Here is a 27,976-nt window from a genome sequence, read left to right as displayed (position 1 = left end):
ATATAGTTTGGGGGGGACAGGGTTGCATGAAAAATCCTAGCCGAGTACAAGCAGAGTCCTACTTCGAGTAGGTCGAGTAGTTTCCTTGTACTCTAGCTAGTCGTACTGTTGTATGAGCAGTTACAGTAGAGGCAAGGTGTATCCATGTGCTACTCCCTACTCTAGAATATTCCATGCCCGTGTGCAGTCCCGCTGCCCCGGGTCTGACAGTGATTTAATTGTGTCGGAAGTTCCGTCCGACAAGTAGAAAACTGTCGCACACGCCGGGGTGGGCGGCGGCGGCGCGCGCGGCGTTCCCGGTGCTCCAGCGAGGGAAACGGGTTGGAAAAGTCCAGGGAAGGTTGAGGGCTCACCGCAGAGTTGATTTTGGGGGTTGAAAGACGAGGAAGAGGGTCGGGAGGATGTCGTCAGCGTTGAGGAAGGAGCTCGGTGTAGCTTCAATGGCGGCCGGTGGAGGAGGGGTCGATTCCGGACGGGGAAAGGCTCGGTCGGGCTCACGGAGTTGCGGCGGAGTTGGAGGACGAGGTGGGGAGGCTCTTGGCGTGCGAAATCGAAATGGGGCGGCGGGGAAAGGCCAGCGCGGTGCCGGCAGCGTGGTCCTGCTCCTGCTTGGCTCGACCCGAGCTGGTGGAGGAAGAAGAGAGAGGAAAACTGAGGATGTGGCGTCGGGAGTGGATAAGGGCGGCGAGGATGGAGGCGTGCATGGTGACGCCGGCAGTCATGCTGCACAGGCCGACACAGCATGCGGCATGGCGCGTGTACGGGAGGAAGCAGGGGAGCAGGTGAGCTGGTCCAATGAAATTGGGCTCGATTTTGACCGCCAAAAATCTCAAAATTTCATATAGAAACTTGAAATTCGGTCAAAATGAAAGTTGTAGAGGAAGAAAAGATCTACAACTTTGATGTTGGGCAAAAATTGAATTGAGTTCTAGATTTGGCAGAAAGACAAGGATTAAAGCTCAGCTGATATGAAATATAACTAACCAAGCATGATTAGCACTAATGATAATGCTTAGCTATGATTAGCGATTAGCACCAAAATTTAACACTGGGGTGTTACAACATGCCTGGACTCAGAAGTCGGGCTTGTGGAGGCTCCCCTATATGGATTACCTTCTTCTTCCACATAACATTGATGTAATGCACACTGAAAATATCTCGGTGAGGCACTTTGGGGAACAATCATGGACATTCCTGATAACACAAAGGACAACGTCGTTAAGGCTAGAGTGGATCAAGCAATGTTATGCAATGGACCAGAGCTAGACATGGTGCCTCCCAGAGGCGGCAAGTCATGGAGAAAGCCTAAGGCCGATTACGTCCTGACGAGGACCTAAAGGAGGGAAGTACTAGAATGGTTCCAAACGTTAATGTTCCCTAATGGGTATGCAGCAAATCTGAGGAGGGGAGTGAACTTATCTACTATGCGAATCAACGGGCTCAAGAGTCATGACTACCACATATGGCTTGAGTGACTTCTTCCGGTGATGGTTCAAGGCTATGTCCCTGAGCATGTCTGGCTTGTGCTGGCAGAGTTGAGGAATTTCTTCCGCCAGCTTTGTGCTAAGAAGTTATCTCGGACCGTAACTGCAGACATGGAAAGAATGGCACATGTGTTGCTCTGTAAGTTGGAGAAGATCTTTTCACCCAGCTTCTTCAATCCGATGCAGTATTTGATTTTGCAGCTTCCGTATGAGGCATAAATGTGGGGCCCATGCAGGGCAACTCGGAATTGCAAGTGCGACCATCAAGACCTTGAACCATCAAGAGTGGCACACTATCATGCTATTTGTATTGACTAACCTTTCCGAAGTGAAGCCGTACATGTGGTAAGTTCTCAACAAACTTGTTCTCGATTAGTAACTCTTCTGCATCCAACCCCTTTGTTCCTTATTGGTACATGGAATTTCATCAACAATTCCGACATCCATCAAGGGAACCTACCCCGCAGTAAGCTGAGACCCTTCTTAGACAGGGTGCGGGAAATCGAATGCCCGATTTCATTTCTTGGTTCAAACAAAAGGTACTGTCCAATTTAGCTCGTACTGAGTATGACATTACAAATAATATACCGAACTATCTTGCTTGAACTTGCAGGGTCAAACCGATGTGTCTATGAGTGCCGAGTTAAGACAGGTTGTTGATGGTTGTGCCTATAGGGTCAGGTCATTTGCCGGTTATGACGTGAATGGATATCGCTTTCACATAACAAGACAGAAGCAGAGTCAGCCCAATTGAAGAACCACAAATATCAGAGTTTTTACTCAAAACCTTGATGGGGTCGAGTATTATGGAAAAATTGAAGAAATATACAAACTCATGCTTCATGGTTGCAAACCTCTGAATCCTGTCACATTCAAATGCCATTGGTTTGATTCTCAAGTAGTGAGACAGACCCCCTAATCTTGGGCTAGTCGAAATTCAACTGTCATCCATCTTACCAGGAGACGATGTCTATATTGTGGCTCAATAGGCCATGCAACTTTATTATCTCTTATACTCGTGCCAAACCGACGACTGTCTCAAGGGTTGGGATGTTGTGTACAAGGTATCGCCACACGGTAAAGTACCTATTCCAAACAATGAAGATTACAACATAGACACAAACACATATGACGAAGAGTTCTTTCAAGAAGATGGGCTAGGAGGGAGTTTTGAGATATACTTAACCGGAGTGATGGGAATGTAAGTAGACAATGAGAGGGTTGTTCATGAGGACGCTGGACATGGGGTTCATAATGTGAAGGACTTAGAATTACTAAAGCCATTACATATAGGCAATGATAGTGACAACAACATTCCTCCTTCGGAGCACGGGCATGATTATATCGACATGCGTGATAGTGATGATGAGACTTATGATCCAGCTATGTTTGACGAGATTTTGTACTAAATGAGCTATATATGTGATATGGATCATGCGTACTATATCTCTAAGCAAGAAGAGAAAAGAAGCAAGAAAAAGAGAAGAAGCTGGCAAGCTCGTGGGCTTCATATGCATGTGCGTGGTGGCAGGCATATACAAGTTGAGTCATGTACACAAGGGGCTGTACAAATCCTTGACAAAACTAATGCTCTCGATTAATATAAAACACCCAACGACCATGATGAACGCGGCGGCCGAAGTACTTGGCGCCCACGCACGTATACAGCACGTGTTGACATTTTGTCACATATCTCTGGACCCATGCGGCAGCCAGGCCAGGCCTAGAACGTTCTAGAAGCAGCGGAACATCCGGAGTCCTCTCGCCGTGGCAACAACTCAGCGTTGAACCCATAATGAAATGAGAGATGTGCGCGTGTTTGCACATTCTATTGCCTCCTAGCTTCTCACGCACGTGTGCTGGAAGACTCCCTTGCTCAGGCCCACAATACAGCGAGGGGTGACTAGGATGCTTATCCTGCCCATGCTTATCGCTCCGCTTGGCACGCTCGGCAGATGAGGCTCGCGGATTTTTCTCAACCATCCAAAGGCAGCGTCGGGTGGGGGAACTCAGGAAGCACGTCACCCTAATCAGCCTATATAAAGACCCGTGCCTTCTCTGTGGAAGGGGGTCCTTTTTTTTTTCAATCGTGGCAGCCGGGTCGAAGGAGCCAGGGGGCAAGGCGCGCCCCCAGCCGTTCTCCATCGGAAATACCGGCGTCGCGTACCTCCTGCTCGCGTTGACGAGCGGAGGAGGACGAGGCCAGGAGGCAGGCGCACTCGTCCATCGCCGCCGAGGCCGCCCGCAGCCTTCATCTCCGTCCATCTCACAAGTAGGTCGCGCCAGAGTCGAGAGATCGCCGCGCCGGCCGTCATCGAGCTCGCCATCTCAGATCGCCGGCGGCATGGCTGGACACTTCAAGGGTGAGATTCTTTATATTGTTGTTTATATGATCTCCCTTTCCACACAGGGCCGGCGCATGGAGAAGCCAGGAGAGACGTGCACATCCTCTCCGCATCCATCATCGTCCAAGCCGCCGCCGGCGCCCGAGGCCAAGTTCTCACGAAGAAGCGGTAGTCCGGCCATTAGGGCCCCATCGATCTGCTCGTCGTGGCCGGCTTGGCAGCCAACCGGCCGGAGCAGCGCCGCCTTGCTGCTTGCACCTAGACGAGATTGTCGTGGATCAAATCCATCTACTCCATGGATCAAGAATTGAAAGTGATCGGGTGCTCTAGTCTAAGAGGGAGAGGGGGTGAATTAGCCACTAATAAAAACTTTGACCTATGGCTCCAACTAGTTTGCACAAAACTTGAACTAAAGCATGCTATCTAGATGTGCAACTAGGTTGTTCTAGGGTGAAACCCCTATCCCAAAAGAGTTATGCACCCTATATCCTTTCCTAACAAAAAATTATTCTATAAAAGTAAATGCACAAAGGTTGCAAGTATTAAATGCGGAAGCTTAAAGAGCGGGATAGGAGATAGCAAACTCTTGACGCGGGTGTTTATCCCGTGGTTTCTGTTAGCCACAAATGCACATTTATCCCGTGGTTTCTGTTAGCCACAAATGCACATCTACATCCACGTTGTTATAGCACTCACTAAGAGTATTGCTACTCGGCCACCAAGTCTTTTCCGTGAACACAATCACGATCACATTGGCCCCGGGTTACACTAAGGAGCTTCTCCACAAAGGATGGGGGTCTCCACGTCCTCCACACAAAGATGTCGTCGCTGCTCCACACCAAGTCGAAGGGTCGATGACGTTGCCGGCGAGCTTCGCAGCTCCAAGGAGGCTGGCGTATCAAGCTCTTGTTTGGTTCAATAGAGAACCACAGCACAAAAGCTTAAGGCCTTGCAATCTCACTCACTAAGAGCTATTCTAGCACTCATACTTTACAAGCTAGTGCTAAAAGCTAAGGATATGATCTTGATGCTCTTGTATGGCTTGGAGATATTTTTGGGTGTGTGTGTGGGATGTTCAGCAACTCCAGCAATCTTCAAATGGCCGGGGTGAGGCGTATATATAGGCCACCAAGTCTTGTAGCCGTTGCTCCAACGGTCAGCAGAAAATCTGCGTATCATCGGATGAACCGATGCCTCTGGTTGGGTAGCGTCGGTTCATCCGGTCACTCTAAGCAACTGAAGTAGCCGTTGGCTTCTCTAACACAGTTGCAGCGACTCCAGGGACCATCGGTTCAACCGATGCTTAGGGCGTCGGTTCAACCGGTCTCTCACAGCAACTTGACTAGCCGTTGCGCTCTTCTCTCGTCAATGCTCCGACGCAATGCTCCGATGCCCCGTCGGTTGAACTGGTGCTGAAGAATCTTCTCCTGGACACTTGACATCGTCTCTGGTACACAGTATGCACAATGCACCGATGCCTCTTTTTGAACCATCGGTTCATCCGGTGCCTATAAGCTGAACTTTGCCTATCTTCTTTTTGTCATCACTTGAACCTAAAAGCCTGAGAATGATTATCTTAACAATCATATTAGTTCAAGTGTTGTGTGTGTCATCAATCGTCAAAACAATATATTGAAATATGACATGAGAAGCCATTTTCGCTACAAGAATCCATCTACAAGGAGGTCGCACCTGCATCTTCGTCTGCGGATCTGCATCGTCCAAGTTTGCACCACGCCGAGGCGGTAGCCTTCATCCTCAGCAAATTCGAGCTCGTCGGCCATCGTCGACAAGGAGCTGGGAGTCGGCGATCTCGTCGGCGCCTGGCAAGGGCCAGGGTGCACGCAAGGAGAACAGAGGCAGGAGGAGGATCCGGAAAGGTCACGCCTGTGCCGCGACGGCGGCAGCCTCGCCCTTGTCGTCTTCATCTGCCTCATCCACGTCTGCACCAAGCCAGCGGCGGCCCTCATCCTCTCATCTTCCTCACACTCGCCATCCACCATCGGCAAGGGGCCGGGAGTCGGCAACTGCCCCGGCGCCGAGCAGAGGCCGAGGAACGAGTCGAGTGACGAGGAGAAGGCTATGGCGCCTCTGTTCATCTTCGGAGGCGTGTTAAGCGCAGCCGGCGGCGAGGCCAGGGCTGTACGTTAAAGCCCGGCACCGAGCCAATGATGACTGCGACACCGCGAAGACGCCGGGGTGAGAAGCGACGTCAAGGCAGCAAGCGATGCCGGCGGCGGGTTGCCGCTAATGCCGAGCTACGCGGAGCCGAAGAGCCGATCTTCAACCAGGCGCTTGAGCATGCATTGCCATAGGTGCACGTGTGTTGTTATCAAGAAGCTAGCAAGCTACAGTGCATGCGTGAAGATGTACGTGCGCCACCACGGGGAGCACACAAGAACAAGTGCATCTACGTACAGATGCCTTATCACTACAAGAGGATGAAGCTCTCTGCGGACGGTCTTCCCGTGGGACTTCTTCGCCCATCGACGCCCGGACTACTGGTGGCCCTTCTCGGCCGGGGTTCCTCTCCATCAAGCATGCGGCGAAGGAGCCGGCGAGCGGCCGGCATCCGTCATCTGCTATCAAGCCGACCGTCAGGACTCCATCAACGCGAAGGGGAAAGGCAGCGGCGTGGTGCCTCCGGCTCATGGTCAACGTTCGCCTGCTTATCATCAACAACCACTTCGGCTCGCCCGCTAGCGGAGCGGCGACCCCCTCATCGTCGACGACTACTTTGGCTCGGCCGCCGGCAGAGCGGCGACACCCCTCATCATCAATGGCCACTTCCCTGGCATCAGCAGCCAAAGGCGCTAGGCAGTGTCTGGAGGCCCATCTACATCAACAATGATTTGGTCTAGCTCGCGCGACCATGCATCGCCAACATACCCCTACTACGACTACTCCGCCGTTCGAGACCGACGAGGTCGAACGACACAGGCGGGCGCCGCTGATGTTCCAGCTGCGCTACACCAGCTCATGGACACTGACGAGGCCATAGACGACGACGACGCCCACATCTACACCACCACCACCATCATCATGCATGGAGAACGTGAAGCGAAGACCGAAGATGACGACCACAGCAGCTTAATCGGAGGTCCTCCAGCAAGCTAGTCTTGCAGAGGTAATTAACCAGGAGCTTCTCGAGGCCCTGGGAACCAGAACACCACACCGCCCAAGTCAGATCTGCCCAACGGCGGCAGGCTATGGAGCGCACGCATATGTATGGGAACTGATATTTGTATTTTATAAAATATGAATAAAGCTTGTGTTTCCTACCTTTTGTTCCTTTTGTGTATTTTCTATATATATTGACATGCCCACATCTTTATTTTCCACGCAAAGAGAATCTCTTGTGATTTTTCTCTTGGAACAAGCTAATCCCAATCATGATAATTATTTCTAATACATATATGATCCGTACTAATTGCTTTACTAGTTGTAATACTACGTTATTTTCTAATTATGTTTTGTTTATTTACTAGTTGTACTAATTAATTTCTAATACGTGTACTGGTTGGTTTACTCTTTTTAATTGTAGGTGATTGAACAAAGATGGTGGGCGGTTTGAGGTCCGTGTCGTCGATTTACAACAAAGGGTCTCATGCAGCTAAGGACTCCGGGAGGGGTCGAGGTCGAGGTCGAGGCAGGGGTCGAGGGAACGGTGCATTGAGGTCACGGTTGCCTGCAGCTGAGACCTCCGGCAGGGCTCAAGGGAATGGTGTTGCGAGGTCACCGTCGCATGTCGCTTCTTCATCGTCTGAGGAGGACGACGATGTACCTTCCACGCATGACTCTGGTGATGACGAGGAGGTAGAGGTGGAGCAGGAGCAGGAGTAGGAGGAGGCAGCAGGGGGTTCCGCTTCCTCTTGTTGGTCGAGTATTTGGTTGCGAGGTCCCTCGACCCTCCCTAAGCGACCGATATCTTTTGAGAGACACCCGCTGATTCGACCCACTGGAAAAAGGTAAGTAACTTTAGATGTCATCACTACCTTTTCATTTGATATGTTCAAAAACACAATACAAACTAATAACTTATCTTAATCACTTGGGAAGGGGTTGGACGGTGGTCGCTCCAGGTGATCACAAATGCCTTCCCAATGGCATCCTGGGTCTTTTGTGCAGGCTACACTTCCCTGGCATGGTAGCGTTTGGCGGTTCCATGGAGCCGACGTACACGTGGGAGCACTACATCGCCTTCCCCGATTTACCAGATCGGGATGGTAGGGTATTCACCAACAAGGCATAGCGGGTGGTGGCCGAACTATGAGTAAGTCTTCCTCGCACTACAATGCTCAATACATCGCATTCATTGGACATTCTTGAAATAATAACAGAAAACATCGCGTCTATATGCAGGATTTCTATAGATGCCAGGAGGGATATGAGAACAGGTCGGCCAGTATGGCACACAAAGCCCGTTTTAAACTTGTGAATGATATACATTATGAGGCGCGCATCCAGGCCATCGTGACATACCACGCTCACTTCCTTGGAGTGAAAGTGCCAAAAATTGAGGCAAGAAACATGAGGCTGACACAAGAACAATACCTGCAGGTTAATATAGAATATTAATACTGATTTTTTTTCCTGAGATTAAGTACACTTTATTTGAACTTCTTATATGCAATGTACTTGATGTCGTGTAGGTGCCTCCATGGTGGATCGCCCAGAATCTCCAGTGCTAGACACACATGGTGGACAAATGGTGCTCGGAGGGTTGGTAGGAGACGCACAACGCTTGCCGGGAGCGGCATTTGATGATGCCAGGCGCACCACACTATCAAGGCAACCTTAGCCTCGACGAATACGCGACTAGATGGGTACGGGAATTCATTTCTTTACTATAACGCTCAATTCTGCATAATTTCTAATCATCTTGCTATTTTTTCGCAGTCGTCGTCACATGGGCTTTGGCCCATATGGGGAAGGCGATGTCCGACGTCAACTACTACCAGGAGGACCTCCCCTCGGCATACAACAATGCGGCCATCCACAGCCACCTCACTGAGTACACACCGATGGCAAGGGAGGTCCATGGGCCACAGTATGATCCGAGCATCCAGGGCCTTGATGGAGAAGTCGTCATGATGGTGGGAGGAGGCAAGAAGCACGGGCAGTACTGGATTGGGGACAACACACTCGTCACGGCCACTTTTCCCAAACTCTCCCAGATTCGAGCGAGGAGCACGAGCTCAAGCCCAGCCATACGCCTACGGCCGGACACTGCACAGTTTTGGATGGAGGCACTACATGTTATTTCAGTTTCATTCGTTGTTCATTGTTTTTTACATACATTTGCTTTTCATTGTAACAATGGGGTGAAATATTGTAGGCCCAGCCAGAAGAAGAGAGTAGGCTACGGGAGGAGATGGCACAGAGGATGGAGGCTGATCGACAGAGGATGGAAGCCGAGTGGCAGAGGATGGAGCTGATGTTTCAGTGGATACAAAGTCTTGGCGGGAGAATGGGTCAACCTCTGTACCGATTCTATTTCCTCCTACTCCACCTCCTCCTATAACTACTCTTGTGAGTATGAAAGATTTAATTTGCATGTTCCTACCTTAAATCTTATCTCACACATGCAATCTCTTATCCTTTGTACAGAATCAACCGGCGGCATCGAATGATGGGCCTCAGGACCCAGATCTGTCGCCGTGGCAGCAGTGGCCACCTCAGTGACTACTTGTGCTTGTGGACCGCTTGTATGGACTTGCTATGTATGGACTAGCTTGTATTTGCATTTGTGGACTACTGGTGGTTGTGGATGAACGATACTAATGTTTTATTTGCATTTGTGGATTATTTGTGACTATATGAACTGCATGTGACGCTTATTCTAATATATATGTGATGCTTGTGATATTTATTTGAGTGGGGTATGAAAGGACCGTGATGTCGCCTAGAGGGGGGGTGAATAGGCGAATCTATAAATTTTCATTCAAACACAACGGATAAAATTCACTGCCTGCCAAATCCGAAACTTCGGGGTTTCAAATACGAAACTTCCGGATTTGAGCAAGACAGTAGGTGGACTCGGAACTTCCGGGTTTTGCAAACCGGAACTTCCGGGTTCATTCAGAGCAGAGTGAACACAATGAATATAGTGCGAGTAAATGAATACAAGTTCAAACCCCAGATGGAGAGAAGGCTCGGTAAATCTTCTTGAGTAGGTTCACAAAGTCCCTGCACCCATAAACACTGCCAACCGAGTAGATCAACCAAATTCACAAATATCACAATGAGTGCAATAAGAAGCAAAACAGCGGGGGACACAAAGATTTGTTTTACCAAAGTTCGGATTCACTACTTGCTACCAAATCTGCCACTAAGGTACAGTGAATCCTACTCTCTGTTGAGAAACTTTTTAGGATGTGAGTCTATTCCAATTCACTTCCACCAAGTCTGGTCTTCTTCCAACTACTTCCCCACTTCACTAAACTTACTTCTTCCCTTGCGGAGGTGAAGCACAACCTCCACAAACTTCCCATGACTCACCACACGATTGGAAGCTCATCGGGCAACACCTAGTCGTCTAGGAGTTAAAGCTCCAAGGGTAACAAATGCAAATCACACAATTTCGACCAAACTCAAGTGCTCAAGGTTTGCTGTGCTCTTTGGTGCTCTCAAGCTATCACTCTCTCAAACCCAATTCAAGGATATTATAAGAATCACACAATCTCACAAAAAGATGTTGGTGAGAGCTCAACAATGGCTACCAAGCTTTTGGAATGACTAGCAAGCTGTAAAACAATTCCTGCAACAGCAGCTCACCAAGGAGGGTGCTAAACGGTATAAATAGCTGGGTCCAAAGAAACTAGCCGTTATGTGACAGTTAGAATCCGGAACTTCCGAATTCACTAACCCAGAACTTTTTGGTTTTCAAACCAACTAACCGTTAGTGCCACGTGTACCAAATCTGAAACTTCCAGATTGCCAAATCCGGAACTTCCGGATTGACTCGGGCAGATAGGTTAAATGTGCACGTGAGACTTCTTGCGTCTCTCTCAACTTACTTAGGTTACTTGAGCACTGAGACTAAACCAAAGATCATTGTGATGCATCTCTCTTGATAGTACGGCATAGCTATACTCAAGATCAAAGATAAATTACATTTGAAACCTCTTGAACTTCTCAGTTTTATCTCATGCTGTGCTTTGATTATTCTCAATCTGAGGAGTGCATCCAATTTTGTTTTTTACTCTGAGCACATCTTCCTTGAGCTAGTGACTTGAATCTTTGGCTTTAAATGAAATCGATCTCTAGTTCAAATAACCATCTTCACAATATAATTCTAGAAAGATTGACATTTGCAAATATGAATATCATACATGACCAAGATTTTTCAAGTTGAACCCAAAGAAAGTTTCGTCACCCTAGCGTTGGTTTCTCGGCACAAACCAATTACCCTTCTCCAAGCTTAGTCTCCTGAAACACTATCTCGGATTCCAACTCTTAATCCTTGAATCACATAGAGCTTCGTACAAGCTTGTGTCACTATTAAATCACCAATAGATTCAATTTTCACAATTTCATCCAACTTATATCTTCTCTTGATAGATTGTCCATTTCTTCACAAGAAATACCCCTCTAGTGCTATGACCTTGCTAACAAGCTTCATTTGGATATGAGAATAAATAGTTATCATCAAACACATGATTCAATCCATATAAAACTCATTGCTTGTCAATATCATCACTTTAACCATAGCTTAGTCACAAGTCTTGTCATATGAGCCTTTTATCTTGATTTTCAACATATTTCATCATAAGTGATCCATTGATACAATAATCATTTCCTGCTCATATAGTCAACAAGATGATTAGTTTTTTAATTATGATGTCATTCAATTCACTAAAGCCCACTAGGGGCCTAGATGCACTTTTAGGGTACCATATACGTGACCAAATAATAAAAATAGGGAAAAAATAGAGCGATTTGCCGTGTGCAACACTGGACAAACAGGATCTTTGCCGAGTGTTTTTACCACAGCACTCGGCAAAGAGTATTTTTCTATGCAGATTGGGTATAGTATTTATCATGTGTCCAAAAATTTACCGAATCATTACCAAGTGTCAATGACACTCGGCATAACGGAGGTCTTTGCACTCGGCAAAGTCTCCATCACCGTCACTTATCTGTTTTCCTTTCTTCTTTTTCCGGAGAGCCGACACATTGCCTCAGCTCTCTCCCCGTGTCTCTGCCCACGGCTCTGTGGCTCTGCCCATCGCTTCTCTCCCCGCGCGTCGCCCACGACTCCACTCGCAAGAGCAGTTCCAATCCCTCGCGCTCGCCGCCGCCCCCTCGCGCCCGGCCGACGCTCCGGCCGTTGCCTCGCGCTCCGCTCTCGCCTCCCATGGGCGCGCGCCGCCGCCGCCCTCTCTCGCTGCCGACGCCGCCGCACTCGCCTCCCCCTCGCGCCGCCGCTCTCGGCACAATTCCTCTTCCCAATCGGCCCGTGACCTCTCCTCTCCCCCGCGCCTCTTGCCCTTCCATCGTATGCCGCCTCCCCCAAAAGCGCCGTTTGCGAGGCCCCTCCTCCAAGCCTCCTCGACCGAGACCCCCTCCTCCAAGCCTCCTCGACCGAGACCCCCTCCGCCACCTCGTCATCCCCTTCCACGCCTCCCCCTCCCTAAAGCTTCGCGCCATCCATCCTGCGCCCGTGTGGAGGAGGCCATGTAGGCAGCGGCCATATCCGCGAAGGAGGTGGCTGGATCCACTGCGGAGGCTGCCGATGTTGTGGTCAGCGCTAACTCCATGCAGATCCTCACCAGCAAGGTTCCACTGCACGAGCAGAATGGTCTCTGGCTCCCCACGACCTACTAACTCACCGATCCCCAACTCCAGTTTCCTATTAGATTAAATTCTTGATGCATGTCTCCAAGTGTTCCTCACCATCTTCTAAGCGTAATGATCCCTCTGTCAAGTTCACTTGTTGCAACAAATACATTGTGATTCATCTTAATGTTACATTTCTTCAAGACTGCTGGTGAGTAGTAGTGTGATTAGAGCTGACATTCCTTGTAATTGTTGCTGTCCAGTTCATGCTAATAAGGCTGTCGAAGAGGCTGGTTCTATATAGTCATAGATTTTTGTTGATTAACATCCAGTTAAAGATGCCAGCTACAGCTATCAGAGAAATAATATAGTTCCTCTGAAAGATTTCTTCCTATTCTGTTCATGGTCAGAGGGTGTTCAGGTGAACACAATTCATTAGCTCGTTTAATTGTGAGCTTGCGATGAAATAAAAGAACTGAAAGCTTTTAAGCATTTGGATTGGACAGGCATTTGAAGGGTAGGTTCTTTTGCTTCATTAGCTCATATCAATTTTTATTTCTTTTCCAATTATAGGTGCATGCAATTTTTGTTCTCCTTTGCCATCAGTTTATCATTTTTACATTTATCTGAGAGGTGCAACCATTGTCCATTGTTCTTACATGAACTTCAGGACATCGACAAGACGACAAGGACACCAGCGAGTTCAAGCTGTCCGTCATGGTGGATGGCCCGTGGCGACTGAGTTCTTGACACAGTATATATGATGAATCGGCCATAGTAGTAAGTCCAATGCTGATGCACGTCATGATTGCGGCCTGTAACTATGTTGTTGTTGCTCAACAACTTAGGTTTTCTTTCTTCACTCTGTTGAGGTTTTGTAAATGCCTTGGGGTGGATGCATTCTTGTCTCCAAACCACCTGATCAACAGCTGAAGATTCAGAGGTGAGGTCATCTGCCCTTCCCCTTCTCTAGCGCTTGTTTGTTCCCCTCCATAAACTGTGTGGTAACATGGTGCTGCTTAGGTGACAAAATCGTGATACTGGTTATGAACTTATGCATATGGAGGAAAAAGAGGAGAATGGGCATATTGCTCAGCTGTTCTTGCACCGCTGTACCTGTTTTGTCATTCAAAATTGTTAAGATGAAGCACACAAAAGAAGCAATATCATTTCCTCTAAAACAACACTGGCTAAATGTGTTTCTGAATATAATTTGCTTGGTTCATTTGGCAATTTGGATGGTGATGGATCTTTGGTTGTTGCTTGGTGCGCCTTGTTTTATGCCATTAGAGGCTAAATACAATTTTTGTGGACATAAGAGAAGGCCACGCATACCATCAAATGCATATACACATATTTGCACTTCCATATGTTCAATTCTATGCAAAGGTAAGATTGAACTTTGGCTTCCAAGCAAGTGTTGTACTGCATGGAGGTTCATATATGACTGTATGTTCAAAACCACACACAATTTGCTTAGGATGAATCAGTTTGCTTATGCTCAATTTGTTAGTGCATCAACATTTATCTGAGAATGTAATTATGTGGGATTCAACCTCCCTGCATACTGAATTAGCAACTGTTATGATCGTGGATGGATGGAACCTGATTGGTGCTAGGGACGTGGCGTAGGTGATAGTCGTGAGTGGTAGGAGGGCGTGGTCCCGGCCCTCGGCGTTTGGGCGCCGTCGAGCACGTCGCTGGTAACTAGCAGATGGGAACGGGAGAGGAGGAGAAGGGATAGGGGAAAACTAGATTGATCTCATTGCTTAATTTCCTCACACGATACAAGTCCTTCTTAAATAAGTCTATCTCTAATGAAGGAAATATAACTAGCCAATCATAATATAGAAACTAATCTCCTAATTTGCTCTAGCCGAAGCCCAAGATATCTTCCTGATCGTCCGATTAGCCGCCACGTTCCTCAGGGTCCGGCGCTTGCTTGTTTCTGCCACGTCTTTGGTACGTCTTCCCGGTCATAACATCTCTCCCCCCTGGAGCAACAGCTCGTCCTCGAGCTGGAAATCTGGATACAAGCGCTTGAAATCCTCTAGGGACACCCATGCCGCGTTGGCAGCTGCTTGATCGGCCCATTGGACTAATAACTCGTAGTGTCCGCGAGCTAGACGGCCTCTTAGCACCTTGGCTGGACAAGGGCAGGCACGACCATTCTGAATTGGTGGAAGTACTGGTGGTGTCTCTGGTGGTGTACCATGGAAGAGTTTGAGGAGTCCCACGTGAAAAACATCATGAAGTCGTGCTCCCGGAGGTAACTCCAAACGATAAGCCACATCACCAATCTTCTCAAGGACTTTGTAGGGGCCAAAGTACTTGGGTCTGAGTTTACCTCTGCTGCACGGAGAGGGAAGCCATGGGCCTGTGCAAGAGACGGAGCCACACCCATTGTCCAGGTGCAAAGGAAAGCTCCCTATGTTTCTTATCATACTGATGCTTGGCGTATTGCTGGGCTTGCTCCAAGCAATCATGAACTTCTGCAAGGAATTCATCTCGTTCCAACATCTGCTGCTCCACTGCTGGCAGCCGTGCTTCCCCGGGTTTCATAAGCTCTGAGGACTGGTGGATCACGGCCATACACCACCTTGAACGGGGAAGTACGCAACGAAGCTTGATAGGATGAGTTATAACAAAATTCTGCCCATGGAAGCCAGCGGATCCACTGCCGAGGATGATCACCAGTGAGGCAACGGAGGTACATAACAATGATTTTGTTAGTGGCCTCTGATTGTCCATCCGCTTGAGGGTGGAATGCTGATGTAAACTGCAACTTGACACCTGAGAGGCTGAATAACTCCTTCCAAAATGCGCTGGTGAATACGGGGTCACTGTCACTTACGATAGAGGACGGAAGGCCATGTAAGCGGATAATTTCCTGAAAGAAAACCCGTGCCACCGAAGCTGCTGTATAAGGGTGACTTAAGGGAATGAAATGAGCAAACTTGGAAAAGCGGTCCACCACTGTGAGAATGACCGTTTTGCCGTTGACTCGTGGAAGAGCTTCTATGAAATCCATCGCAATGTCAGCCCAAACTGCAGATGGGATTTCCGGTGGCTGAAGCAGACCCCCCGGTCTCAAATGCTCGGTCTTGTTCCGCTGGCACACTTCACAATTCCGAATGAAATCCATGACAAGCTTGCGAGCACCTGGGATGTGAAAGTCCGAGCGAAAACGTGTGCTAGCTCCACGAGGGACGGAACCATGCTGTAAGAAGCTGGCACAAAGACCTTGCCATCCTTCAGCAGGAGCTGATCCGCCATGGACCACCCCTCTTCGGCCTTCCTTGCCTGATCGCGGATCCTATGCAAGGATTCATCGGCAGCCAACTGCTTGCGTAGCTCATTGAACAGCTCGAATGAAGGAGTAGAGAGGTGCATGCAAGTAGTACTGATCTCCTCATCACGCCGGGACAGGGCGTCTGCAACAACATTGGCGGTGTAACACACCAGGTGTTAATTACTTGTAGTTAAGGTTAATCATGTGTTTGTTATCGTCATTAACACTAACCGTGCATGCATAAAATATTTTTGATTAAATTTTGCTAGTACTTTAACACATGAAATGATGTCTAGGTTTAAACCCAATAAAACATGCTTTAAAAACAACTTTGAAATTCTTGTTCAAATCAACTTTTGCCTAAAACCAAAGTTGTAGAGTTTGGAGTGGTGAAAAAAAAACTTTCGTGTTTTGATTTTTTCAAGTTTCAGCACAAACTTTGAAGAAAACTTTTGATTTCGCTTTGGAAAAGGACATTAATGAGTTGGTTTCAAAATTTCAAATTTTAAACTATGATTTAATTTTCAAATGAAGTTTTGCCTGAAACAAAAGTTGGAGGAAATTAAATTTTGAACAACTTTCATTCTTGGAATTTTTTGAGTTTCTATATAAAATTTTGAGTTTTGGACAGTCAAAATCGAATTGAGTTTCGTTGAATTATTTTCTCCAGTGTTTATTTGCTCTTGGCGCTCATGCCGCCCACGCGTCGCCGCCCGGCGATCCTCGCCCTCCACGCCACGCGTCGGCCGTCGCGGCAGACGTCGTCGCGTCTCGAAGCTTCGCCGCTCTCCTCGACGTTCGTAGCCTTTTTCCATTGGTTCTCCTCCTTTCCTCGAGCTCAGACGGAGCCGAGGTCGTGCAGCTCATCGCCGAGCCCTGCGCTGGCCACCCCTCACCGTCCTGCCGCCGATTTGCTGCGCCCTAGGCCGCCTCGCTTCGCCCCGCACCTGCTCCACTCCTCCTAGAGCCGGGCCGAGCCCCTGCTCGTGCGCCAGAGGCGCCACCACACGCCATCAGCGCCGTCGCGCCCCTGCTTCCGTGGAGACCCCCTCTCCGGCCGCCCCCAACCTCGTCCGAACCCACCAATGGGTAGCTCTCGACCTCCTCGTGCTCATCCACCCCTCCATCGCCGCCGGTGAGCACCCCACGGCCGGAATAGGCTCAGTCACCACCCGCCACCATTGGAGCCGCCCGGAGCTCCTGCTCCCCGTCGACCCTCCCCTCCAGACCACCTCCGCTCGAGCCGAGCCCCGGAACGGGTCCCTCTCGGCCCACTGAAGGTCCCCAACCCGTCCTTACTCGCCCAACCTCGCCGGACCGCCGCCCCACGCCGCCACCGCCGCCGCCAAGCTCCTGCTCCCGCCGAGGGCCCTCCTCCGGCCACCCCGGCGTCAACCGAGACCACCCGCAGGTAGCTCTCGCGTCCCTCGTACTCCCCCACCCTTTCCTCGTCGCCGGGAAGCCCTCCCCTCGCCTGAATCGCTGCTCTCCATACTCCTCTGCTCAAATATCGCGACCAGGGACCCCACGCAGCAATAGGGACAAATCTAGGGGGTTTTCTGCACAAGTATAGACTCAAAGGAATAGTGCTGCGAAGGGCTCTTTTGCAATAAATTGGCTGAAACTTTGAAAAATTGTAGTAAATCATAGAAAAATCAGAAAAATGCAAACTAAAATTTGTTGGATTCTTTGTTCTAAGATCTACAACTTTCCTTACAGGTTAATCTTCAGTTTCTAAATAGGTTTTGCTCTAGTTTAAATGTTAGTTTAAGTGGTTGCAAGCTTTGAAAATGCTTAGTAAATAGTAGAAAAATGGTAAAAAGGTAAAACTGGTTGGGTTAGCGTTGTTTTGACATGTATAACTTAGGAAAAATATTTAAGCTACTGGTTGTTTAATGTTTCTCTGATATTTTGATTTAATCATGATTAATGCTTGTTTTAGCTTGTTTATTTAATATATGCAGTTTTGGAAGTCAAAAAATTATGAAATTTATGCAATAGCTTACTCTTTGCATGTTTAGTTCACTGTAAAAATTTCATGTCCAAAAGCTATGCACATGTGTAAATCTATTTTTGTTCAGTTTGTCTTGTTTAGGCTAAAATAAATGCTTTATGTTAGCAATAAATGTTGGTAAATTGTTTTTACACTCTTTATCATTATCTTGTCATGCTAATTAAGTTGTTCTATCAGGTTCTTGCTGCATGACAAGTTTTTACATTTATATGGTTCCTAGATATAGTTTTTCTTTTGTTATTGCTAAGAAATGTTTTCCTGCATAGATAATTGCGGCAACTTGTTTTGTTCATGTGCTTACCTTGTGAAATCATTTAGAGCTAGTATGTTGGTGGTTTTTATAAAACTTGTTTATGTTGGCTTGTTAGCTAAATAAAGTCTTTAGTTGCTCTCGCGTGCTTTGCTTACCATACTTGATGTTCCTTGCTATCTTTCTATGGAAGATTTGAGTAGTATCTAATTAAACATCTTTTGGTGCTTAAATCGGTGTGGTGTGACTCGGTTTATCTTGTATGCCTTTTAAATACCTCGTGTGTTGTTTTCTTTACGTTCATGCATTTGCATCGTTGCATATCATATAGGTACGCTAGATGCACGACGCGTGGAGCTAAAGGATAAAGTCGGAGCCGAACCCGAAGATAATGTTTGGTTGACATATCCAGAAGATGGATGGATGGATCCCGATGTGCACGACCGAAGGCAGGTGCTCGTCAAGCGAGTATCATCTAACCAACACTAACTAATTTAGTGTTAATCCCAGGCAAGCCCCGGTGCATAACCCTTAATTTCAGTATTCAATAATTGTTATATAATTATTGTGCATTTAAGTTCTAGGAGTTGATTGGAACCTTAGATGCATGATCCCTAGGTTTCCTCAGTCGCTCTACTAGTATACAGGTCGTTAGTACTGCAATGCTTAATTAGGATTCGGTAGAAGACGAGTGATTCCTGTCATTCGCGAGATATAGGTTTTGTTGCTTATGAAAAAATTATTGGAGAACGAATCTTTGAGAAAAAGAAAGGAAAAATGAAGACCGGGCGGAGAGGGATTGATTATGGATATGGAAGTTATGGAAAGTGAGCATCCGCCTGTGTCGATTGAGGACTGTACCGTTGTTGGCACTATTGATCGAGGATTGAACAGTACTAACCGCATGCCGGGAGTAGGAGGTAGCCGAAACCGGTAAGCTCAGTACCATATGTGCACCGGTAGGCGGACTTGATACTGTCTTCACCAGTGGAGCTAGTATACAAACTCATGGCTGACCCTTCGTTGGTATCGGTGGGGCTAGCAGTCCCGGGTCGCAGGGCAGTTCGCCTATTCGATGTGCATATGTGAAGGGTTGGTGTGTATAGCCCGACGGGGCATATACGTGCCGTGTTGGTTAGGTCCACCTTGCAAGGTTAAATCGAATCGATTCGCCGTGACTCGCGGATATGAGAACCTTGATCTCTCTGTCACATCGTAGTAAATGATGGAATTGGGAATGAAAAGTTGAGAATATGAGTTATGGCTGTGGTGCTCTGAAAAGATAATATGATCAACCATGTATGCTCTAGAGTACTAGGCAAACCTAAGTTATAGCGGTCAACTCATTTGACGCTAAAATATTGAAAGTAAGGATTCAGTATTAGCTGCTTTTCAGCAAAATAACTCCAGAGCCATAAAGCCTTTCATGTCTAGATAATGGGCTAAGTATACCCATAGTCGGGTAAGTCTTGCTGAGTATTAGCATACTCAGGGTTTGTTGTCACCCTGTTTTCAGGTAACTGCTGCTGGCTGGAGCTAACCAGGATTCACATCGGTGGGCTCGATGTGACGTCCTCACGTCATCGTAGTAATCGTTGTTTTTCTAACTCAACTTCTATTTAGTTTCCGCTGCATTTTGAACTCTGATATTTTACGTAAACTTGTTTGTATAACTCCGCTTTGTAAATTAACCTTGAGAACTTTTGTTTGCTTGTAATCATCTGTGCTCGTATTCGTGCGAGACTTCCAGTGTTTTTCGATCCTTAAACCGACAGATGTCCGGATTACACCGTTTTAAGTGCACAGTAACTTGATTAACCATTAAGATGATAGTGCACTTAAGCCGGTTTAATTTGGGCGGTTCTGCTACAGGCAGCACCCGGTTTAAACTCCACGCGAAAGTCATAACCCAGCAGCTTAGTGGCCCAATGATGTTGCGGTATGGTAGAGAGATGCTGATCTAACAGGAACTTGAGGCTGTGATGATCCGTGCGCACAATGAATTCCCGGCCCCATAGATAAGGACGCCAATGTTTGACAGCTTGTACTAACCCGATTAATTTTCGTTCATAAGTAGCTAACTTGGCATGACGAGGAGCAATCGGTCTGCTGAAAAACGCGATTGGTCCACTGCCTTGATGTAGCACAGCCCCAAATCCCGAGCTTGATGCATCGCATTCCACTATAAACAGCATGGAAAAATTTGGTAGGTGGAGTACCGGCGCGGACGATAATGCTTGTTGCAGCGCCCTGAAAGCTTGTGATGCCTCCTCAGTCCACTGAAAACCGTCCTTGCGAAGGAGTTTGGTGAGAGGCGATGCAATAAGGCCATAATCACAGATGAACCGGCAATAATACCCTGTGAGGCCGAGAAAACCCCGAACGGCCCGAACAGTTTTGGGTAGAGGCCAAGAGAGGACTGCTTGCACCTTTTCTGCATCCATGGCAACGCCGTGAGCCGAGATCACATGGCCAAGATAACCCATCGCTTCTGTACCAAAGGAACATTTGGATTTCTTCAGGAAAAGAGTATGTTGTCGCAACGCCTCGAACACAGCCCTGAGATGCAACAAATGCTCCACCCATGTAGTGTTGTATATTAATATATCATCAAAAAATACCAGGACGAACTTGAGTAGGAAAGGCTTTAGGACTGAGTTCATTAATGCTTGAAAGGTTGCCGGGGCGTTCGTCAAACCGAACGGCATAACTAAGAACTCGAACAGGCCTTGGTGTGTGCGGAAAGCTGTTTTGTCCACATCCTCAGGGCACATACGCACCTGATAATACCCAGAACAGAGGTCCAATTTAGTGAAGAATTTGGCACCTCGAAGTTCATCCAGTAACTCCTCGACCACGGGAATAGGGAATTTGTCTTTGACTGTACAAGCGTTTAGGGCCTTGTAGTCAATGCATAGGCGCCATGATTTATCCGCCTTACGAACAAGGAGAGCTGGTGAAGAGAATGCTGACACGTTGGGTCTGATAATGCCCTGGCTGAGGAGGTCGGCACACTGTTTTTCAAGCTCGTCCTTCTGGAGATGAGCATAACGATACGGTCTGACTGCCACAGCGCCCGAGCCCGGCTTGAGCCTGATTCTATGCTCCAGCTCGCGTGTAGGGGGCATCCCATGCGGCTCCCTGAATAGCCCATCGAACTCCTAGAGCAACTCAGGCAGTAGTTGACCCGCCACAGTCGAGATCGCCTTGAACGAAGCTGACGAGGGCCTTTCGATGCCACACCACATGATACGTTTATCGGGCACACGAAACCCAAACGTCTGTTCTCTGAAGTTCCACTGAATATCTCCCAATAAGCTCAACCAGCTGACGCCAATTACCATGTCTGTTGATCCCATTAGCAAAGAGTGAGAATTAAACCAGAAATAATCACTGCCAACCCTGCCACGTACCTCCGCCAAGCGGCCCGGGTTGCGTACGTGATTGCCGTTGCCAACAGTGACATTGAGAGCGTCATCTGGATATAGGGGAATTTCCCAATTCCTCGGCAACTCGGGTGTTGATGAAGTTCTTGGAGGAGCCGGAATCAAGAAGGGCCGTAAGCCGGCGGTCTCCGAGGAACACCCAGATCTTCATGGTTGGCACCTCCCGAGATATGAATGGAGGTTGCTCGCTATCCACATGAAGGGCCGGTGAAGCGTGAAGGAAATTGAGCTCCGGTGCACCTGTCTCGTCCACCAATTCGTCCTCGTCAATGCCGTCGGGCACGTTCTCAATGACCGCCAGTTGTTTGCAGCGGTGTCCGGCGAAGAACTTCTCGGGGCAATTGTAGCATAACCCCTCCGCACGGCGCTGGGCCATCTCGGCCGTCGTGAGTTGACGGCGAGGAAGCGCCGAGGCGCGCGGTGCCCTTGCTGGGCAGGCTACCACCGGTGGAGGACCTGAAACCGGCCCTGCGTACACCCCGGTCGACTGGTTGCTTTGTGCTGCGCTCGTCTGGGCGCCGTGCTGCCCGGCTGATCGAAACGGCTTTCGACCTCCCTGTCTTTGTGGCACCAGGTCCAGCGCCAACCGTTGCTCATAGGCGCGTGCGTATCGGATGGCATCATCCAATGTTGCCGGGGATTGTATGGCCACGTCTGTCTTCAGTGGATTGGTACGGCCGGCGATGAAGAGTTGAACCTATTGGCGTTCTGAAAGTTCCATCTCCCGACAGGCCAGCGACACAAACTGCTTGGCATAATCCTCCACTGAACCACTGCGGCGCAAGAGAGCTAGCTCGCCGAGAGGCAATTCGGTCAAGGCCGGTCCAAACCGACGATTCACCAATTGACAAAAGCGACGCCACTCCGGTTCACCCTGAACCATCTCGAGCCTGTAATACCACAGTTGTGCTGCATCGGTCAAGTGCAAAGACGCCATCCAAACTTTTCTATGATCCAGAGTGTTGTGGCCACGAAAATACAATTCGCAGCGGTTGATCCAGGGTAACGGATCACCTGAGCCATTGTAAGATGGGAACACCATCTTGGGCCGGAGGAAGGAGTGGTCGTCCTCCATGGATCCCTTGTTGACGACCAAAATTGGCAGCAGATTAGATCAACCGGTCTGACCAGTCTGACCAAGCGGTCTGACCAGTCTAGGTGCTGTAGCTGGTCTGGCACGACCGACCGGTCTGACCGGTCCAAGCAGAGTCCGAGTACAACTAGGGCTTTTAATAGATTTAGATATTGTAATAGGATTTCTTGCGGGGCAAGTCCACCCACGCTATAAATACAAAGGGTCACGGCCGATTAGGGTATCCAATCGCACCTATCAAACATATTTTATCTTTTTACCTTTTCTTCCAACCCTATGTGTTGTTCGTCTCTCGTCTCCATGGCGTGAGGGGGCGCTCTAGCTGGCCTGCCGGGCCTAGGTCAACCCAAGGTGCGCTTGCCCTGACGGGGTCCCTCCCGGGCGAGCGTTCGTTGGATCTTCGTCGGGCTTCCCGGCGAAACCGGTCTGACCGGCCACTAAACCGATCTGACCGGATCTTGTGGAGGTGCTGCAAGGAGCCCTCTGCGAGGTGCACGTGACGTGCTCTTGTGACGGCGCATTTTAGCGTCAACACACTTTTTGGCGACTCCGCTGGGAAACAAGAATCTGGCTATCATGGCCGATCTATCAAACTCCAGTGATATGATGGCACTTGAAGGATTATCTGAAGAACTAGTCAAGCATATCCGTATCTATATGCTTGCTCACTGTTATCGGGTAACGGAAAAAGACGTCATCATGATGAAGATATTTGCCATCGATGAATTGAGGATGTTCGATCTACCAAAACACTGTAAGTCCACGGTTAGCTTTATAACTAGTTTGCTCAATTTTGTGGATGAGCTGATTAATAAAAAGAAGAGTGTAGATCCAATTTCCGTTATTCAAAAGTCGGCCGTTGAGAAGCCGACTAATAATCCTTGCAATGATTTGCCAACTTGTGATGTTGCTGGTCAAGATGTAATTCGGCCGTCCCAAGTCGAAATTGTCAAACCAAATTTCCCTAGCAGGAGCACAGAAACTAAGTCTAGTACTTCTACGCTGGGGGGCAACAAAACAAAAGCAAAGGTGCCGGTTGTATGGCAACCGGTCTGACCGGTTCTCCGACCGGTTTGACCACCTCTCCTAGGGTTTCTAGAATTAAATCAAAACCTAAGATGGTTAAGCCCAAAAAACCCGAGATAGGTGTTTGGAAAACAGTTGAAGCCAAAGGCCGTAGAAAACATCAAAAGGAAAAGCCGAAGCCTATTTATAGAGAGTTTTCGGCTAAATCCAAAACGCAAATTAATGATGCTAGTCGGCCTAAAAATTTCCAGCAACCAAAATTCGCTTCAAAACAGAAATTCCATGAACACAATCGGCAATGGAGCAATCCTCACATATCAATGCCGTTTTCATCATATGAAGCACCTTTACATGTGCCATGGGAATTTTATTATTCTTATCCTCCATGGTCTTATAATTCGTATATGCTGTTTTCCCCTAGATATTTTTGTTTAGATTATATTGCATATAAGGAATCGGCAATTAAAAAGTCACCACCTGACAACAATGACCGTTTTAATCATAAAAATCGGTCTGTGCAGAAAAAGAAATATAAGGTGACTAAACAAATCTATCGTGTCAAAAAAGGATGGCCGATTAACTAAAAATTCAGATTTGACATTAGACAAAGAAAAATCGATCATTGAAGAAACATCGGCTAGTTCTATTGATCAAATTGCCTCTGATGTTGAACATGCTTTAAATGATATAGCTGAACAACAATTAAGTTCGGCTAGGGGGCAAGAGCAGAAGAGAGACGCCAGGTCTGCTGAGACCGGTCTGACCGGTTCATCTAGGAGTGTTGTTGAAAATCCGAGCAAAGCAAGGGCGAGCTTTAAGGAGCTCTTGGCCAAATATGAAAAGTAAGGAGCTGCCAAAAAACAAAGAAGATGGTCAAACAAAGTCAAAGATGTGAAGTTAAACATCAGCTTCTGGTGAGCAATCGAACCATCGTCCATGTCAAGGTAATTGTGCTGCTATGCAATATTCAGGACCGGTTGCTCCATGGTTTTGGCTGAATCCTTGTTCTTATACGCCTATGGATTATAATGGGATACATATGCAGTCTTATTTTATTCAATATACTCCTATATATCCAAATTGTGGTACATCACAAAGACTGATTGTTGCTAGCAATAATCTAGTCAAAAAGGATTTATATTGCAGTAAGGAGGGTAAGAAGAGCATGAAGCAAGATTCGAGATACTTACAGCCGAGGTGGTGTCCTTCATGCTTATCTCACACTAAAAAAAAGGTTGCAACGGATGCGCAAGGAGTCCATGGAACAGTAAGAGGAGGTTGTACCAGCAAGGTCGGCGACCCTGAAGCAGGTATGGAGGTCTAAGCAAGTTGTTTCGTCATCATTTTGAAGAAGATGCAAGATACGGCCGATAAATTGTTATCGCCTTTAGCACAAAAAATGGCCGATGTATTCATCGCCCTTAGACAATTTTGGTCCAGAAGAGTGTTCTTTGGCACGCAAGTTTTGCCAAAGAACAGGGGGGCATATGTTGACTACCAAAATTGGCAGCAGACTAGACCGACCGGTCTGATCAATCGGTCTGACCGGTCTAGGTGCTGTAGCTGGTCTGGCACGACCGACAGGTCTAACCGGTCCAAGCAGAGTCCGAGTACAACTAGGGCTTTTAATAGATTTAGATCTTATAATAGGATTTCTTGCGGGGCAAGTCCACCCACCCTATAAATATAAAGGGTCATGGCCGATTAGGGTTTCCAATCGCATCTATCAAACACATTTTATCTTTTTACCTTTTCTTCCAACCCTATGTGCTGTTCGTCTCTCGTCTCCATGGCGTGAGGGGGCGCCCTAGCTGGCCTGCCGAGCCTAGGGCAACCCAATGTGCGCTTGCCCTGGTGGGGTCCCTCTCGGGCGAGCGTTCGTTGGATCTTCGTCAGGCTTCCCGGCGAAACCGGTCTGACCGGTCACTAAACCGGTCTCACCGGATCTTGCGGAGGTGCTGCAAGGAGCCCTCTGCGAGGTGCACGTGACGTGCTCGTGTGACGGCGCGTTTTAGCGTCAACATCCCCCAGACCTCAGCGGCCCTTGCGGCCTTGTAAAAGGCGGTAGCGGCGGAGGTGGCGGCGGCGGTGGTGGGTAGTGGTGATGGGGCCTAGGGCCAAGCAACCCTTCATCCTCGGCACCATGCCCGCTCAAACTGGATGAGCGATCGCCCACTTCAATTCTTTTCACGGCAACACTGACAGATTTCAGTTGCTCACCCGCCTCCTTCATGGTTTGCTGGAGTGAATTCACTGATGTGGGCAGGGCCACCAGGGATGCCACGCTGGGAACCAACGGGGCAAGGGCGGACACCGTGGTATTCATCTTCTGCATCATGGTCTTGAGTTCATCCATTGACTTCTGGAGATCTTCCATGGCGGCTGGAGAACCTGAGCAAGCTGAGGTTGTTATGATCGTGGATGGATGGAACCTGATTGGTGCTAGGGACGTGGTGTAGGTGATAGTTGTGAGTGGTAGGATGGCACGGTCCCGGCCCTCGGCTTTTGGGCGCCGCTGAGGACGTCACCGGTAACTAGCAGATGGGAATGGGAGAGGAGGAGAAGGGATAGGGGAAAACTAGATTGATCTCATTGCTTAATTTCCTCACACGATACGAGTCCTTAAATAAGTCTATCTCTAATAAAGGAAATATAACTAGCCAATCATAATATAGAAACTAATCTCCTGATTTGCTCTAGCCGAAGCCCAAGATATCTTCCTGATCGTCCGATTAGCCGCCACGTTCCTAAGGCTCCGGCGCTTGCTTGTTTCTGCCACGTCTTTGGTACGCCTTCCCGGTCATAACAGCAACACGACTGGATTGTTTGGAACAATCTAAAATTTTGCCTAACAATTTACTGGTTACCATTTGTGCTGTTTTCAGGTAACCCAAATGCTTGCAAGTTCTCTGGAGGAAAGGTTCCCTGGAAGCAGCTAGCCACCAAAGTCTGTAATAATTTGATATTTCTTATGCCTATTTTTTTTTACTCTCTGCAATTACCCTGAACAAATTGCTTTGCTTTCTCACTGATACAGAAAGAAACCATCTTAGGTTATTCTATTTTTAGAGTGGAATAGGATCTTTGACAACTCTTGAGATTTGTGGGAAAGGAGAATTTTACCCACCGCTTGACAGAAATGTTCTTTCCGTTCTCTGTAAATCTCATAATCTGCTGATGTCAACAAGATTATTCTATTTGATAGGGCCCAGTTCAAATTTATAAAGTATACCTGCAGTTTAATAAGTGCACTAAAAAGTATTTCATTTATGAATTCAGGAAGAAGCATATAGCCTGGCCACAAGGAAGCAAAGCCGGTGCCGTCGGTGAAGGCCGTGCCGCTTTCCAAAGAGGATGCCAATAATGCCAAGAAGCAGTCATCGCTCTGTGGTGGCTTGGATGTGGTTAAAGTATAAACAAAAAAGGTTCATGCTGCCAGGACAGTTAAACAACTGAGATGATATGTAACTTCATCATATTCACACTGAAACATCCTCAGCTGGTGTTCAATTATAGAACAATAATGTTGTGATTTTGGCGATAATGTCCTTTAGGAGGATGAATGAATGGTCAAAATGTGCATCGAATTTGCAAGTTCCATCAAAAGATTGTTTTGAAGATTGCATCATGCTCACGATTTTTTGAGAAGGCTGGGAAACACATACATCTCAAGTGCCGTACGATAAGATGGTGAGATAGGTCTGATGTGAAAATAATCATCTTAAAATAGGTGGCTTTGATCATTTTAATAGACGTGTTCCTTATTTGTGTTATGCTCTTACCGGAGCCAAGTATATGCTTTGCTCAATAGAATATATATGGGCTAATGAACTAACAATAGAGTTTGCATATTTCGTTTTATCTGTTGATTTGTTATAGATTTGTTTGCATATTCAGTTGACCTTGGTGATAATAGTGTACTTACGAGTTTAATACTTTCTATAATGACAATGTTAGATACGATGAATACTATTATTTATTGGTAGATTTACATCCTTCACACTTGATCTTTTACCTTCCGTAGCAACGCACGGGTGCGAAACTAGTCCTATAAAAATATCAATATGCACAGAAATACATGAGACACTCGATAACAGCTTAATGTTAGGTGCCAACTGACAACACAAAACGAGATCTAATAACCACAGAAAATGGCAACTGAATATTTGAAGCTGCAAGCTAGCTGCCCATGTTATGTGCGTGCATACATGAAAGCCACAAAAGGATAATAACGGCTACTGAAAA

At 47.6% G+C, this 27,976-nt stretch overlaps 3 long non-coding RNA genes across 4 annotated transcripts; all 3 read left to right on the top strand.

The window, feature by feature from the left end:
• The first annotated feature begins 3,544 nt into the window (after positions 1-3,544).
• On the top strand, positions 3,545-4,859 carry LOC120709523. The gene is made up of 2 exons (XR_005689713.1): positions 3,545-3,756; positions 3,895-4,859. It is a non-coding gene; the product is annotated as an uncharacterized LOC120709523 (long non-coding RNA).
• A 2,513-nt stretch (positions 4,860-7,372) lies between these two features.
• Positions 7,373-9,647, top strand: LOC120709522. The gene is made up of 6 exons (XR_005689712.1): positions 7,373-7,797; positions 7,889-8,102; positions 8,192-8,389; positions 8,482-8,655; positions 8,729-9,361; positions 9,440-9,647. It is a non-coding gene; the product is annotated as an uncharacterized LOC120709522 (long non-coding RNA).
• A 2,370-nt stretch (positions 9,648-12,017) lies between these two features.
• LOC120709520 lies at positions 12,018-18,676 on the top strand. 2 transcript variants are annotated; one of them, XR_005689710.1, is made up of 4 exons: positions 12,018-13,127; positions 13,281-13,390; positions 13,483-13,553; positions 18,498-18,676. It is a non-coding gene; the product is annotated as an uncharacterized LOC120709520 (long non-coding RNA). The 2 variants fall into 2 exon arrangements; XR_005689711.1 differs by lacking the exon at positions 18,498-18,676 and adding an exon at positions 13,634-13,843.
• The last annotated feature ends 9,300 nt before the right edge of the window (positions 18,677-27,976 follow it).

The sequence above is a fragment of the Panicum virgatum genome, chromosome 5K, assembly GCF_016808335.1.
Source record: "Panicum virgatum strain AP13 chromosome 5K, P.virgatum_v5, whole genome shotgun sequence".
In the NCBI taxonomy this organism is placed as follows: Eukaryota; Viridiplantae; Streptophyta; class Magnoliopsida; order Poales; family Poaceae; genus Panicum; species Panicum virgatum.
This window is presented reverse-complemented; position numbering and strand designations above follow the sequence as displayed.